The 16,819-nt window shown below is 33.3% G+C and overlaps 1 long non-coding RNA gene across 3 annotated transcripts; it reads right to left on the bottom strand.

The window, feature by feature from the left end:
- Positions 1 to 318: 318 nt before the first annotated feature.
- Positions 319 to 8,965, bottom strand: LOC142643063 (uncharacterized). 3 transcript variants are annotated; one of them, XR_012845817.1, is made up of 5 exons: positions 7,954 to 8,965; positions 7,495 to 7,638; positions 6,571 to 6,998; positions 656 to 728; positions 319 to 524 (listed from the first exon to the last, which is right to left on the bottom strand). It is a non-coding gene; the product is annotated as an uncharacterized LOC142643063 (long non-coding RNA). The 3 variants fall into 3 exon arrangements; XR_012845818.1 differs by lacking the exons at positions 319 to 524; positions 656 to 728 and adding an exon at positions 5,204 to 5,304; XR_012845816.1 differs by lacking the exons at positions 319 to 524; positions 656 to 728 and having other exon boundaries at positions 6,397 to 6,998.
- Between the last annotated feature and the right edge of the window lie 7,854 nt (positions 8,966 to 16,819).

Here is a 16,819-nt window from a genome sequence, read left to right on the forward strand (position 1 = left end):
ATTTTTCTTTCAAAAAATCACATGCCCAAACATAAGCCTAAAATTTTGATAAATCTAAACATAAGCCTAAATTAAAACAATTCAGATAAAAAAAAGATATTAAAAACTCTAGCAACCCAAAATTGAAACAAACCCCAGCAGCAACCCAAAACTAAAACAAACCTCCAACAACCACAGGAACCAAGCCCAACAAATAGACATGCTAACTATAAACTATTGACTCCTTGAGAAATATGCTAGAGTTCCAAAGATTGGTCATATAGTTGCATCAATGCTTCAGATAATAAAAAAAATAAAATAAAAAAACAGAAAAGAGAAGAACAAACAATCTATGGAAGAGTATAAAAGAGAAGAAAAAGAATCTGTCCAATACTAGAACAATCTCATAGACAAAACATTCAACTCCATGCTTCATCCGGTTATGTCTGATCAACAATTAATGCAGCAATCTCTTCATCAATATCAAAGGGGACCGGTTTGACGGTAGTGAAGGGCCTCCTGTAGATTTGTCTCTCCAACTCTCTCTACACAACACATTCATTACAGGAAAAAAAAATGAAATCAAGAGGTAAACAACAGTACAGAAATGAGAATCCCCTGTGAATGGGTAGAGATTAACAAAATAAAAGTAAAAAAGCAGAGGAAAGTATCAAACCTTGGAGGTGGCAGCAAGCAATCTGACAATTTGTATGACAATCTCTTTCTCATGATTTGGCTGCCTTCAGTTCCTACACATAAATCAAATGCACTCAATTTGCATAGAGTAAGAAATGTAAATATTAAGTATTCTAAATGGCACAATGGATTTTGCATAGCCACCTAGCCTAATCATATCAATATATGCCCAAAGGATCCAAAAGCCAAGATAAAAGTATTCAAATTAAGAACTTTCACCCTTGATCATAACACTGTTTGCCTAGCTTATAAATAATAAAAGGTGGACTTGAAACAGCACACATAAATATTTGCATAGTTATGTATTTCCAATTAAAGCAATCCAACATATTTTTATTAAAGCACCCATCTACCAGCAGAGAATCAAACAATCAGGTAACAAAAATCCACACATCAGTAGTCCCACCTAGTCTTCAAAAATACAATCAAGTCAATTCACCCTATCATCACACCCCATTTTTCATATAGCAAAAATTTACACCCATGAATATAAGTTATAAAACAGAAATACATGACTTAATGACTCATTGAACAACAAGATGCAGCTTAGTGACCATGGGTCATCATCAAATACTATATTATTCCAATACATGTACAATAGTTACTTTGTAGGCCTTTTGTCAAATACCTAACAGATATAGCCAAGAAATAGAATTTAGTTGATGTATAGGTGCTGAAATAGAGGAACTTGAAAAAAAAAATTAAAATAATGTAATCTAGAAATTAAAAACTTATTGACATATTAGGATGAAAGATAAAAAAAAAAAAAAGAAGAAAAAAAAAGAAGAAGACAGAAAGAAAGCAAAGAATGAAAAAAAATTACATATATTTATTTTGATTGATGGTATACTTAAAAATGAATGAAAATATGTAATTTAATTCAAAGTAAAATTGAATTGATCATTCCCCTAATTATGTCGTGCAAACCTAATCCCTAAATCTGATATACGCTTAAGCCAAAAAATCCAATTTATATTCAATACATACAACAAAAGAATTGGGCATGAGGATATAACCTTATTGCAACCGATGAACACCACTGTTAGTCCAGCAAATCCATCTCAAAGAGATACTTAATGGTCATCGCAATCTTCTTCCACACACTCATAAGAGAAACACATTGCTAAAATTTGGTTCAAATCAAATAAATAAATTGTGTAGCCATAGAACGATAGAATTAGACGTGTCCCTACTTTCCAGGCCACGCATGAGCGGCCTTCATCTATAAGATGTTTTGGAATATAGTAGAACCCTCATAAATTTTGAAGAGAAAGAAGTTGTAAAGATAACATTGTGTTGCGGTAAAAGAAGATATATAAATTGGTATGGACAGAAAATACGATACCAGTAGCAGATCATAGACTTTATGCAAAAAGCATGGATAGAAACTGCAGATAAATTTTTATAAGAGAAATGTGTTCTTATCACCAATTGAATAAAAAGACTGCGTTGTCATCCAAGAATGTTATTTGTTCAAGGATCACAGCTCTGCAAACTTTTTTTCACTCTTCAATAGGTTGATTTATAAGTTTTCTGGGTCTCATTGGAGATAGAGATAGATAGAGATTGGAGTGAGAGAGAAGGAAGGAGGTAGTTGAAGGTTTCACCGTGTGTTTTTTTAGGTTTTTCAGAAACTTGGAGTCAACTTGAAGATGGGCAAAGAATCGGGTTTGAGGGAGGAGTAATTTTTTTTTTGTATTATTTGGTTTTATCAGGTTTTAGAGAGAAAAAAAAAATAGTTTTTTTTCTTAAATGATGCTGAAGTGGAAAATTGTGGTGCCAATAAAGGTGTCGGTTATATATATTCCATAACCAAAGCCAACGGATTTTTTTTCTTAAATGATGCTGATGTTGAAAATTGTGGTGCCAACAGAGACTTTGGTTATATATATTAAAAAAAAAAAACCTTCCATTTATCTCTCTTCTCTCCCACCAATCTACCTTTACCTGATTTCCTCCTTTTCATCCTTATCATCACAAGTCTTACCATTCTTTATTCAAAATTTAAAATTAAGGAAAACTACTCATAGATATCTTCCACAAATTGAGGACTTATCCCATAAAAGTTAGAGAGGTACTACGTCCACAACATTTTTACAACAAATCATAAGTGGTTAGTTGTTATTGGTTCAAATTTGAACCTAACACTAAGATTACTTTTTTGCCCCAACAATAACAACCAGTAACATCCTGCCACTTAGGATTTGTTGTAAAAATGTTGTGGACATATCATTTCTCTAAAAGTCACCAACCCCATGGATTGACTTATCTCAAAAATGCCCCTACACCTTTATGTTTATGTAAAGACAAAAACTAAAGGACAATTCGGTAAAAATGCAACTCTAACTTCCACTAAAACATTACCTAAAAAATAGGACCACTCTCCTATTAATTTTTAAATTGATTTATTCACTTATAAATTATATTTTCAAAATAAAAATTATATATATATATATAAAATAAAAAAATACAGCTTTTTTTGTGTGGCAAAACTACAATATTGGTCCTTCAAGTTTATCTTGTGTGCGCAATTGGTCCTTCAAGTTTGAAGCGTGCGCAATTGGTCCCTCAAGTTTGTAAAATGAGCAATATAACGCTCTGTTTGTTTCAACATCAACATTTTCTAGAAAATGGTTCATTTTCCAAAAAACATTTTCTAGAAAATTATATTATTTTTCAGTGTTTGGTAATGACCTTGAAAATGAGCTTGAGAATGTTTTCTGGTGTTTGGTATGCAAATTTTTATTTTTATTTTTTATATTTCTTGTGTAATTTAAAACATGCGTATTATGTAAACTAACTAATGTAATCAATATTAAAAAAAAAAAAACCAAGGATGAATTTGGTTTTCATACTAAAATTTTGACAATAGATACAATAAAAATTAGTTGTCAAATTTTCATGATCTCTACCACTCATTTTACTTATATATATGGACATAAACGTCCACACACACATACACATTTATATATATATATATATATATATATATATATATATATATATATATATATATATATATTAACTATTTGTCTATATACATAAAATTGACAGGAGAATACATCTTTAATAAGTACAAAATAATAATAATTTTTCATTGTCTACTCTTTTTACTAGTACACTAATTGTCTACTATGGTCAACCAGAAGTCTTTAATATTACTCAAAATTATGTATTTATATAAGGTATCTACATAATATATCATCACTACATAATATCTGCATAATGTATCTATCAACAAAAAAGATTATGCTATGTAAAAGTAATTTAGAGTCATATAGGCACTATGTTTAAAATTTTCGTCTTTTACTTCATTCATTCATTCATTCTTTCTTCTTTTTTATTTTTTATATATATATTTTTAGCACTTTTATGTGCAAAAAAAAAAAACTTATACATGGAATCCATCAAACTAAAAGTTTCTTAGAGAAAAAAATAAAATCAAGTTTGAATTTCAAAGTAAAGAATTGAGATTTTGGTAGAGAGGAATGAATAATTACCGCTGCAAATATGTTCTCTTTTGCAAGTTGGTAGAAAGGAATGAAATAATTACTGAGCGATGAGGGAAAAAAAATCTACTCAAAGAACTGTGTTATAAAAGGGAAGAGAAATATGGAGAGAGAGTGAGGGAGAGAGATCTATGGAAGAGGAGAGACCAGAGTGAGTGATAGTGAGGGTGTGAGAAAAGAAAAAGAAAAGGGAAAAGAGAAAGAGTGACAGTGAGAGAGCGTACTGTGAGATAGAGATTGTTTTCCAAAATTTTTTTTTGGAAAACAAGCTATAAAAAACAAGCCTTATTTTTATTAGGATTTTCCAATTGACTAAAGATAGTTTTCCGTTGACCAGTTTTTTTTTGTACTACCAAACACTGGAAAATGTGGAAAACTATCTTTACATAAAGTTTTCCAGCAAAACAAACAGAGCATAAGTCATTTTACTAACTTTCATTAACGGTGTTACTTATGTGGCTAATGGACAATGACTAAACATTTTATTTTAATGATGTGACATATTTTAATTAAAAAATTACAAATTAAAAAGTACACGTGAGAAACTTTTTTTTTACAACAGTACCAAATTAAAAAAACTCTTTTTTTTTTTTTTCTACCAATTGTAAATATATCAAAATTCGTGGGACCCACTGATGTGAACACAAATAACTTCTTTTTCTCTTCTAAATGACTTTTTTTTTTTTGGTCTTGCACGAAACCCACTGATTGTCTTCTTCTTTCTTCTTTTTCTTTTTATTTCCTATCTCTCTTGCACGAAGCCACACATTGGTGGTCTAAGGTCTTCTTCTGCATTTTTTTTTTGTTGGTGTTTACTGTTTTGCTGTTTTGGTGGTCTTCTTGTTTCAAATAAAATAAAACCCAATTGAATTTAACCCCTCCAACAAAACAAAATTCATAAAAATAGAATCTCAAACCCAGAAAACAAAACCCATTTGAGTTTAACCCTCACCCACAAAACACAAACCAAATCAAACATTTAAAGAAAATAAAAGAAAGAAACAACAAAGGAGAAGCAAAGACGCTGCGAAGTGCTACGTGCTACATGATACATGCCCTGCTTTTTTGCTGCTATGCCTCTACTGGGATTCCATGGGTTTTGTTTCATCCCTTGGAGTGTCTGCAAACGTTTAGCTATTTTAGTTTACTCTGCTTCTGTATTTTGTTGCAGTTCTGTGTAGTTGTTGTGTTAATATATGTCTTGTTAGTGTGTCTATCTTTATTAGCCCAGTTGGTCTGTGAAGTTTGTGGCGTTGTAAGACTTTTTAAAGTGTGTTTCTGTTTACATTTAATAAAATCCCAGTTTAAGCAAAAAAAAAAAAAAAATGCTGGGACATGTTTCTGTAATTTTAATTTGAAATTTTTTAATTAAAATATGCTACATCATTAAAATAAAATGCCAAGTCATTCTTCATTAACCACATAAGTAATACCGTTAATGGTAGTTAGTAAAAGGACTTATATTGCTCATTTTGAAAACTTGAAGGACCAATTGTGCACGTTTCAAACTTAAGGGACCAATTGTGCACACAAGATAAACTTAAGGGACCAATATCATAGTTTTGCCTTTTTTTTTTTTTTCCTACAACATAAGACCACTTAAAAAAAAGCAACATCACACGTGCGAAGCGCGTGTGATGAGGCTAGTATATAAATAAGGGATATGCGTGCAAACACCACCTTAAAAAAAAAAAAAAATCTCAATTGATATATTTGCTTGATAGTAAAAGAACAATTATAAAATATAAGATTTCACCTATTTCAAGAGCTATAAAATTGGAGAATTCTCAATTTTTATTTTTATAAAAAAAACCTATAAAATTTGATTTTTTTTTATAAAAAAAAGTTTAATACCAAAAAATAATAGTAATATGGGAGGTAACAAAATGAGAAGATGACTTATTAGTTGTTATGATTAGGATTTTACTAATGTGTGCGCATACATTAACAATTATGTATTTGAAATTTTTTTATCAAGAATTGAAAAAGTTGTCAATTTTTTTTTAATTCTCCTTTAGGGACAGAGGGTAAAAGCTGTCTTCATACCCAAGGGTTTGCTCTGGGTATGTAATTTTAACATCCGCTGACTAGAGAAAAGACCAATACTTTTCCAAGCGTTATGCAAAAGGACTAGAGATGTCATTTATTCATTATTTTACTAAGCAATGAACAGGAGAGAAAGGAAAGAAAATAATAAACTTCTCAGTGTTCTGAACTCACTCTCAAAATAGTTAGCATAAAATTTTTAAAGATTATGAATCCTACATGATTTCTTTCACCAATTTGAGTCAATTTCTTACTGAGCAAACATATAAAACCACTGTTCTTACAAGGATTACTCCAATTACTGCAGTGAAAAATCGTAGAATTACAAAAACAAACCAACCTCTCATCAGCCCAGTAGGAGGTATGATCCAGTGAAGGGAGGACAAGTGTTGCCTTCATAATCTTTGCGACAGCAACCATATCACAAATCTGCGCTCTAAAATTATTGATGCATCAGAATATAGTTCACATTCACAGTTTATGGAAAACAGAAAAAAAACACACAACAGCCAGACCCCAAATCTCATCTGATTCAGGCAACCATTGGCATTTACAATAATATAACCATTTGTCGTTGCATCTGGCTCTGCAAAGAGAAGCAAGAAGAAGGAAGTAAGAAAAGGCAATAACCTTGGAATCAAACAAGTAAGCACAACAGAAAAAGACATCAGAGGTAGTGAGAGATGCATATCATACTTTGTGATTTCTTGTCCGGTGGATGCATTGGGTGAAATTCTCACTGTTGGGTTTGGACCAGATACTTGAGAGCTGTAATCATCATAAGTATTAGAATAATGGTTGAGTATTAAAATTCACCCTTTCTTATCAGCTTAAACTTTTGGGAATACTGGAAATTTATCACAGTGATAGTGGTAGTGATCCTTAATCAAACCCTGTCTCAACTCTACCCCTATTTAAAAGTTAAAATTCATCATTTCTTATCAGCTTAATGGCATGTTTAGAATGGAGGGAGAGAGTCTGTGAGAGTGGCGTAGTTGGGATTTGGAACGGTAGCATTGTCAGAGATTCTCAATTTTATGACAGCATGGAAGGGCAGGCTTGGAGGAGGGTTCAGAAAGGTTGTCACCGCAACAAGTGATATTTTATAAAGAAGAGGCAATACTCTTGAAGAGACATGATCCACCAGTTGATTCTCAAGGTAAGCAATTATCATAAATGACTTCTTATTCAAATGCATTTTTGAGAAACAATCAGAGCCAAGTGCATAAATAGTGTGCTAAAGATAAGCAGAATGGAAACTTACTTCAGCAATGCCGTTTTGGGTCCTGAATACACCTGATTACACCGTCATTAGAGTGCGTTCGACTTCAATTCCTCCCTCCCTATATTTATATTCATGAGAACTTTGATCCATTAGATTTCCACCAGTGATGGAGTCAATTGAATCCTAATTAAAAAGATGGATTAGTTTAGGTGAGATAAAGGATGCAAACCAAGCCAGATCACTCAAAATCCTAGACAATTTACACATGTCATGAAATGCCTAGCAAAGCGGACGAATCAAGAAAATGAATACTTTATTGAAACACAACCACTAAGAAAATAATCACCCCCATTAAGTTACATCATAGATGAGAAAGAACATGACAAAGCAAGCAATACAATCATACAAAGATGAATATAGCATATTATTATTATTTTTTCAATTGGCATACACACATATTGATTATTGGTAGCTACATGAACACGAACAAGAAGTAACCTGATTAGAGGTAGCACTCTCAATGGCAGATCCAAACCAACCAGTAGCACAAATCTTGAGAAGACCCAGAAAAATACACATCCCACAGAACAAGAAGAACATCCAATGCCCAAGTTTCTTCTTTTCTCTAAAACCCAACTCCACCACCACAGATTTGTTCAGCAAAAATCCCTTGATGACACAACTAGCACTAGTCCCATGAATGTTTACTCTGTGACTCACATGGTGGTGGTGGTGGTGGTGCTTCCTTTCTAAAACTGAAGAAGTGGAGTCAAACCCATCAAGGGAAACCGGGTTGGTGCCCATCTCGGATCTGGGTGAGCTGAGATGGACATCAATCTCATGGTGGATACTCAATCAAGGTAGTGGTGTTACCACTACTAGGACTGTGCAAAAGGAAACTGGAGCCGACCTTCCCGAGCCGCATCTGCAACCGACCGACGGGGCCGACGCCGGCTATCGGAATGCGAAGGGACATCCGGCACCGGTGCGGTGCAATCGTCGGAGCTGAAAATCCTCACCGATGAGGCACTGAACCGAACCGATATATGCATCTCATACGTTAGTTTTTCAACCTTAGGATACAACATCGTTTTACAGAGTATTGATTTTAATTATTTTTACTAAAACAACGGGGTATTGGAACACAAAATGGCATCGTTTGGTTGAATTGGTTCTAGGTTTTCAGATTTCCCTCACAGCCTCACTATAAATACACTCTATTTCTCTCTCATAAGACTTAACTCTCTCTCTTGCTTTCACCTCTTGCCTCTTGCTGGATTGTTGCTGCTGTTGCCTCGTCGCCTCGTGTCTGGGCTCTGAGCTCGCACCAACTCACTGTGGACAGGCGCTCATAGTCACTGGTAAGCCATCTTGTTGTTCTGGGTTTGTCTCACCTCTCGCCTCGGGTTTGTCATGTTTGTGTTTCTACTTTCTTGTTGTCCCTCCTGAGTTTGTGTTTCACTGTTTCTTCATTTCTTGTTATTTTACTTAAGGAATAACAAATATCACATTGTTGGGTTGGCTAGTGGCCACAAGCTTTGTTTGTATATTAGCTTTTATGAGAAAATATGTTGTAGGCCGGGCCCAACGTGTCTAATAGAGTTAAGTAACCCAGCAACTATTAATTATTGTCTAATAGATATTAAGTGTTAAAAATATTAAGTGCCTAATAGACCCAGTAAAGAAATGTTAAAAATTAAAATAACCCACTTAATTAGCTGAATTTGTGATTTTATTTGGGTTGTGCAGACAGTTTCAACTTTCAGACAGTGGTTTTTATGACTTTTCCTTTGTGGCATTTTTAAAATTTTTTTTTTTTTATGACTTCTTTTGCTTCTGTTTTATGTTTAACTAGGTTTGCACAGTATCATAATTATTTGACACAGGTTTCTTGAATAGGTCAATATATTGATATTGGGCTTGAAAGCCCAATTTTTTATTATTAAAAAAATAGTTTTTTTTAATATTTCAAACCGACCAAACCGACTAAACCGCACCGCTATAGGTCGAAAAACCGACCTTAGGCGGTGTGCATCGGTACCAATTATGAAAAAACCGATTTATATCGGTTCGATAATAAATTTAGAAAAAAATTGCCCCCTACTGAACCGCGCACACCCCTAAATTGGTCCACTACCACCACTAGTACCACTATTGTTGTTGCTATTGCTATTGTTGTTGTTGTTGTTATTGCTATTGTTGTTGTTTTTCTTAGAGGAATGATAATATCTCCGTAAAAACATCATTTTGATTTCTATATTTTGGCTTTATTTTCAATTTAGTCAACAAATTTTCATTTAAGTTTTTATATTTTTAAATTTGCTATTACAAAATTTAATTCTAACTTCTAGTTTATTACTACAATGGGATGTTCTCAAATGAACTTCTTAATTTTCATGTACTTTTTCATTTTGTTCTTTTAATGGTCTAAACATGATTTTCCTATTTGAAAGAGTTGAGGTGTCATTTAATAAAAAGCATAGGAGTTATACCATAAATTTGGAATTGAAGGAGTGTTAATGGAAAATTAAACCTTCCTAAAATCGATGAAATGAAACCTTCACCACCACTCACCTTCCACAATCATTGGATAAATGAAATTTTGTAACATGTACCTTTTTATCGTTAGGTTATTGCTTTGATTGGTCATTTGTAATTCTCTAATTTTCATTATATTATATAATCATGCGTTAATTAGTTTAAGGACTAAAAGTGGTAAAATTAAAATGTAGGGAGTAAAATGAAAAAAAGTCAAAATATAGAGACTAAAAGTGCATTTACGCATTTCAGTAATAATTTTTCAGTTTTTAGTAAATAAGTGGTATCCAAACAGACTCATAAAGAGTTGTAATTGTAAATTGTAAGACGTTTGAACAGCATGGATCACTCGGTAGAATCGGTGCTTGACCAAAAAAAAAAAGTAATTGGAGTTCAAATTATAGTAATATCTTTAGAAGAGTCGGTGTCAATGTTAGGTGAAAAAGATATCCGGGTCCAAATGAAATGTGAAAACAAGAAAGAAGCAAGCAAAAGGACCTTTCTTTCTTGATTTCGAGTACGCATTGTACAATTAATTCTAATTACTCATGTCGTCGGCTGCCTTGAACAGCAACAGAAACTATAATTGAAAGGGACTGAGTGTGATATGAATATCTTTCCGTTTGTTTTGATGAGTCACCAACGTTATAGGTGATACTGCTCATAACATAAATAGTTGGTTAAATTGGGAAAATGTAAATTACCATGATAACCTAACTTTGGAACTTTTCATCATGCAAAAGGATACATTAAGAAGTTTATACAAGGTCTATCACCTTGGCCACAGAAAAGAAGTTTTCGAGAATTTCTCGATTACATGCATAAGAATAAAGCTGAATGGGATTTCCTAACAGACAATGGAAACCTATTTAGAAAATATCTTCCGGAGTACGGTAGCGGAGATACCTATCCTCCAGGAAAAACAGTAATCCCGATGTCTACATCTCGTAGTCAATCTGAAATAGAAAAAGATAAAAATGAAGGGTTTAACCTAACTCCTTGTAAAGCTGATCCAGCTACTAGGACAAATACCCAATCTTTTTACATAAATAATGAATATCAGGAATTGCCTAAGCAGGCATATATCACTGATAAACCTTATACCTTTTCGGTGAATAACCTAAGAGGATGCATAGGTGTTTTAAATAATCAATCTGAGATATTAGGACACATATATCTCAAGGTTTGCGAATTAGAAGGAAGTTTTTTCAAAGAGTCAACACAAGAATTAGGAGATGGATGTTCAGAAATCCAAGCTAAGCAAGAAAGTTCTTGAACAAGATAGACAGTCAATAAATAACAACATCTAGGATGTGTTAACAAGAATTAAAAAGCTAGATAATAAGCAGGAATTACAATCCTACTTAGAAAATCTAGAAGATAATCAAGAAAAGATCATCAAAAGAATTGATGAGATCAATAGTAAAAGAATTCAAGAAATTCAAAACAACATTGAATTAATTCTTGAAAATCAAAGTAAAGGTAGAAACACCAAACAGCTTTCTAGAGATTTAGAAAAGCTAAAAGAATTAGTTATAGAAGTTGACAACAACAACCTCAATCAACTGAAGAAAGAATTAATGGCCTGTTTGGAAGTTTAGAGAGGAAGGAGAGTAGAGAGGAGGAGAGTAGTGGGGAAGAGAGAATAAAGGGGGAATGGTTATCCTTCATCTTGTTTAGATGTTTTTAAAATTAGTAAGGGAAAGTGAGTAATTAGCCATTCCTCTTGTTTAGATGTTTTAAAAATTAGGATAGAAATGAGAGAAAATGATTTAAATAAACAGATTTACCCCTATTTGAAAATAAACTTGCAACATTGGTTTATGATTAATTTGTTAGATTAAATAATTATTTAATCAACATTCTCATTCCATCAAATACCACTAATAAAAGTATAAAACTACTATTAACTATTATAAAATAATTTTTATTACCTCAAAAAAAATTATAATAAAAATAAAAATAAAAATAAATTCAAAAATTCAAAACCCAAACAAAATTCAAAAATTCAAAACCCAAACAAAACCATGAGTTCCACAGGAGGTTCAATGAAGGGTGGCCGAGGCAAACCAAAGTCCTTAAAGTCTGTTTCTCGATCACAGAAAGTTGGGCTTCAATTCCCTGTGGGTCGTATCGCCCGGTTCTTAAAAGCCGGCAAGTACACTGAGCGTGTCGATGCCAGAACTCCGATTTACCTCTTTGTCGTGCTCGAATACCTTGATGCTGAGATTAGTCTTTGATTTTTTATTTTTTTTTAAGGTTCGATTTCGTGGGGGTGCTTGGATGCCAAGAATATGTGGGAAACTGGGTGTGACAGATTTTGTGTTTTGTGATCGTTGCTCTTTTAGTTTATGGATTTGGGTATTGGATCTTTGGATCTATACAATTAGAGACTTTGTGTAGTATTCGGTTTTAGGTTTCTCTTTTTTGTTTGGTTGCTGAGAAAATATTGGATAGAAATTGTAAAGATACTAAATTTAGTAGAAATTGTGTTTGTAAGAAAGCACTAGGAAGATTTGTCATTTGTAGTGTTAAGTTTTCTCAGGAAACAAAACAAAATTATTTATATAATCGGTTTGTAATTTTGTTAATTTAGAAAGGGTAAATTGGAGAATTTATTCGGTCAATAATTTATCTACTTTACTCTCCCTCCAAATCTTAAAATTGAGGGGTTAGAGGTAGTTAAAACCCTTCCAAACCCCTCCCCCTCATTCCTTAAAAAACTTTCAAATAAGGTAATTGAATTACTCTCCCTCCCTTTACTCTACTCCCCCTCTTTTTTTAAACTTCCAAACAGGTCATAAGAGACTGCTATGTCAAACAGCAAGACAGATCCAAAAGCTTAGATTAAATCTTTAGAAATCTACCTTCTAAACAAGATTTAGAAAGTATGATCAAAGAAGAAATTAAAAATATTCCTAAACAGGATACTTCTAAATTAGAAAGTAAGCTAGAAAACTTAGCTAGCAAAGAAGATCTCAGAAATGAGATAGGAAAAATACCCAAAACTGATGCTTCAGTTTTAGAAGAGAAAATAGGCAAATTAACTTCAAAAGAAGATTTGAAAATTTTACCTAGACAACATTATGACTCAGAACCGAGATTAATAAATGCTCATGCACTGAGAAGCTCAAGAATGAGTTAAAACCACAACTCAAAAAGCTTCAGAGAGATATAGAAACTATACCAAGTAGAATTCCTAGACCATCAGGTGATGGAGGAAGTTCTCAAGGAAGCAGCTGGGGATTGTTAGCATTACCACCCCCAAGATCTGCAACAGTAACTGATTGGGAAAGATCTACATATGCTGACGATAAAGCAATCGTCCCTATTGTAAGATCAGATGAATCAGTTTAGAAAGAAACTTCAAGAGAAGTTTGACAATCCTGAAGAAGGAGAAGATATGACGTCAATAGTCAAGCTTATGACTATGACTCACCAAGAATTAGAAAAACATCTTAGCTATACAAAGTTGAATTAGCTAGAAGAAGAAGATGATCCATCAGTAGCTACAGAAGAAAGCAGTAGTGAAGATCAATCATTAACACCACCTAGGCAAAGGATTAGTATGAATAGACAGCCCTTACCACCAAATGTTAGGCCTGTTAAACCAAATATCCCCGAACCTAGCAATAGGAATGATAGAGAAATGCACGATGCATTAGATGAAATAGAAAGAAAGTCTAGAGATAGGTATAACTACCTAGACAGAGAAAGAACTAGAATCATGGATGAACATGAATTCGAAAGAACAAGACCATATAGGAATCAACCATTAAGGTACGATATGCAAAGGTTAGATAGAACTAGACCAGCTATTCCACTAGAGTACATTCCCTCTAGGAGATATGTAACTAGTTACCTAGACCTTGATTGTGTCAAGTATAGGAAAAGAATCATAGAAGATTGGTCAACTGAAATGGATGTTATCATTCAAACCAATACAGAACTTCTAAATGAATTAAATAGAGCGGATGCATTGATTATGCATAGGCTACAAGGAAGTGTAAGAACATGGTGTAGGGAAATTTCCACGAATTCCCAACCTGTGAGAAACAAAAAAATAGAAAAGCACATGCCAAAGAAAAACAATCACACGCACAAGACAATATTTACGTGATTCAACAATTTGTCTACGTTCACGGAGTTGCAGAAATTTTACTATTATCAGGGAAAAATACAAAGTGCGGCTACAATTCTTTTCTTTCTCAAAACTGACTACAACAACAACACCACAAACCCTAATCACAAAAAACGTTTTTTACATCCTGCGAATGGGCTACAAAACGGGCTAAAATTTTTTTCCTAGGGGCATTGCCCCCGGACCCCCAAAAAGCTTGTCCATGAGCGCTTCGACTTGGACCTATCGACCCAAGCCTCCGCTCCATGGACTAAGCCTCAGAATATCTCCCATTAAAAACCACGCAACATTATTTGGGTTAAGTCATCAACTAGATCAAACATAACTAGACTCCACAAAGCCCAACACATGATATGGAAATCTTTCAAAAGATGACCGTAAAAGAATGTTCTATACATGTTCGACGAATGGGAAAGTTTTCCTTGACAAAATAGTTGATGAAATTCACAGGGTATTTTTAGGCATAGACCTAAAAGATAAGAAAGATCAAGTTTGGCAGAACGAGATCGAAGAAGCAAAATTTCAACTTGACAATATCGTCATTTGCGATATGTGTTACTTTGAAAACTATGCTTGCAATTTTGAATTTTGGTTTTATAAACTAGATGAAATAGATAGGAAAATCTATACAGAGATTTTCATGAGAAAATTACCATATGAATTCCAACCTGAATTAAGGATGGAATGGCAAAAAACTATTGCAGCATAAGGAGCTAGCGATATGCTAGGAGGACTTATAAAAATGATCCAAGATTGGATAGTAAGACAATGTCAGAAGACGCGGCTAGGAAAAAGATTCAAAAACATAAATAGAATTTGTTGCGACAGCTCAGATTATAAAATAACAAGATATGGTTGTGACATAATTCCTAGATATAGAAAGAAATCTTTTAAAAAGAAGAAATATAGGAAGGAATTTGGAAGAAAAAGAAAATTCAAATTCATAAAATATCCTTTCAATAAATATAGAAAATATAGAAAACAACAACCCTATAGAAGAAGATTCTTTAGGAGAAAAAGAAGGTACAATAATACCCGACCGCAAAATTATTGTCCAACCAGGCAAGAAAACTTGTAAATGTTGGATTTACAATGAGGAAGGACATTATGCAAATGCATGTCCTAATAGGAAGCAAGACAAATTGAAGAAAGAAGTAAAAATGCTTGAAGTTATCAATATAATGGAATATGATCCAATCGAGGATTCAAAAGCAAGTGAGACAGAAAGCATCTATATGCTATCTGAGACAAAAACTAATGAATCAGCATCCGAAAGTGAAACTTTGGAAGAAGAAAGCGAAGATTCAGACAGTGAATCTGACTAGAACTAAGAAAGGTCTCTCAGTGACAAATCCAAATAGTACCTACATTAAAGTAGGGTTTAAATTAAAAGGATACAATGAGTATCATATACATGCGTATATGTATAGCAAGCAAGTATATCTTTCCAGAAGATATATGGCAAACAATAGACGATTCGATAAAAGTCAAGATTGCAGATAACAACATCCTCAACATTGACAAAGTTGTTAGAAATATTAATATGATTATAGCAGGAGTCAAATTCTTTGTCCCTACTATATATCAACAAGAAAGTGGAGTTGATCTCATTATTGGTAACAACTCTTTAAACTTATACAGTCCATTTACTCAGTATATTGATTACATAATACTAACTACCCTTGATCAGGAGCCAATTTATGTCCCAAAAGTAAAAGCTGCTAGATTAGTAGCTAATAGTAAGTTCTTAGAAATGCACAGAAAGCGAAAACGTGGTGAGGTTTTAGACTTCAAAAAACCACAAATAAAAGACCTTCATTTATATGAAGAAGAAGAAATTGGTACTTGATTGTAGGACTTGTTAGAACTCGACATATTTGATGCTTTCAACTACCTTGATTTATAAAGATGTCTTACCCCGTTTACTGTGTTGTGAGCCTCCGCTCCAACTAATAGGGATTGGGAGGTAGCACAAATTGTTTGTGGAAAGTTGGGTTACTTTTATAAAGTTACTGAGTTGCTTTCTAGTACTGCCTACCCTACGGCTAATCATTATTTTCCTTCAGCCTTCCGGTTGAAGATGGAATTAAATTAGTGGTTTTCAAGTGAAGATGAGTTGGTTAAGAAAATGGCAGCAAAGATGTTAGCTAAGTTTGATAAATATTGGAGTGACGTTCATGCCATCATGAGTTTTGCTACTATTTTAGATTCAAGATATAAATTGATGTTATTGACATTTTATTTTAATAAAATGTATGGTAGTAAGGCTAACGAAGAAATTGACAAGGTTAAGAACCTTCTTTTTGAGTTATTTGCGGAGTATGACATAAAAAACATTGATAGAGTCATTTATTCTCAAGTCTCATCTTCTACATCTACATCAAGTGCTGCACATGAATATGATGATACAATGAGGGACTATGATTTGTTTGTTAGTAATGCGACTACTAACATAGGCCAAAGGGGTAGGGATATTATATCGGAGTTTGAACTTTATACTAGTGAGAAAGTGGAACCTAGAACTGAACAATTTGATGTTTTGGGTTGGTGGAAGCATAATGGTAGTAGGTATCCTACCTTGCAATGCATTGCAAGGGATATTTTGGCTATTCCTATGACAACAATTGCCTCTGAGTCGGCATTTAGCACTAGTGGGAGACTGTTGAGTCCACACTGTAGCCGTCT

This window comes from Castanea sativa, chromosome 7 (genome assembly GCF_040712315.1).
Source record: "Castanea sativa cultivar Marrone di Chiusa Pesio chromosome 7, ASM4071231v1".
Classification (NCBI taxonomy): Eukaryota; Viridiplantae; Streptophyta; class Magnoliopsida; order Fagales; family Fagaceae; genus Castanea; species Castanea sativa.